The following is a 1,310-nucleotide window of genomic DNA, read 5'->3' on the forward strand; positions in this document are numbered from 1 at the left end:
CACAAGGAAACTTGTGCATGGGAGCTATGCCAAAGCTAAGGAGAATACTTCAGGGTCCCGGTGCCACCTCCCCATTCCAAGGCCCTCATGGACACAAACACACGTTAGGACCCATCCTCTGGAAAGTGCATTTCAACTCAGCCACCCCAGTTGCTCCCGCAGATCCATTAGATCTAAACTGTCTTGTAGCTAGGAGACAATTGGAAGGCGAGGCGGACTTCCCAGGCATCCATCCTGGAACGGTGCTCTGGAGTCATTCCATATGGGATGTCCTGGAGCTGTCCAACAGGTCTCAATTGTCCCGCAGAAGGAATCCTTGAAGGGGGCATCCCACATCTCCCAACGTAGAAAACCTCCATGGCCTCGGGATTCCGCTCCATTCATGAAGGGGCCGTCATGCACAGAAACTCCAACTGAGCCAACGTCGGATCCTCGCCCTGACTTTAGATGCATGAGATATTGGTTCAGATCTGCAGGGGGTACCTGCCGTGCCCTCACCCTGAATCCGAAGTCTAGCTTGTGTTCTCAGACTTCCGTCCTCACTCTCCTGGCCCCGAAGCCCTCAAGTTTGGCAATTCCGGACCGACAATGAAGCACTCTGCCTGCCCTCTAGAAAAAATATATTGCCTAATGAGCAACCCAGGCAGCTTAAATGAGGATATACCTACACGGCACTCGAATGTACCCAAATTATATAGTCTAACCTGGGCACTAATTCACTGTCTGACACAACCTGAGCCCGGACCTGCTGACCAACACCCAGACAGCTGACCGCACGCTGAGCACATCAGACCCGCCATGGCCTTAGGTCATCATCTCTTCCCTACCTCAGTTTTCAGGCTTCAGAACCTAGACCTTATCTCCAATCACTGCCCACGGGTGACTGTGATGCAGAAATCAGAACTCTTCCTGACCCATGGCAAGAAACCTTGTGGTTGGCATGTTGTCCAACGTTCAGTGTAGGAGAAACCAGCATTCTCCCTGAGGCCCCGCCCATTCTTGAGTGCGACGAGAGCATAAACACGCATTGTGACCTCAGCGTGAGTCCTGTCCTCTAGTAAGTCCTCTCAGTGGCTGGACCATTAGATGTCATAATGGGCTTGACATGTCCCTAGTCCCCAATTTTTAACCAGATTTCTGGTTGTCCAGTCGCCCCACCCCAGGGCTCTACTCTGGAATCCCTCATTTGGTGGGACATCTGAGGTTGAAAAACAAAATGAAACAAATCGACAACAACAACAAAAAAACGGACTTCTTCCTTCCCCAGAATGACCCCAAACTCTTTGGACGGGACCGAACCCCCAGAGAGT

This window comes from Mustela nivalis (assembly GCF_964662115.1).
Source record: "Mustela nivalis genome assembly, contig: HAP1_SCAFFOLD_131, whole genome shotgun sequence".
In the NCBI taxonomy this organism is placed as follows: Eukaryota; Metazoa; Chordata; class Mammalia; order Carnivora; family Mustelidae; genus Mustela; species Mustela nivalis.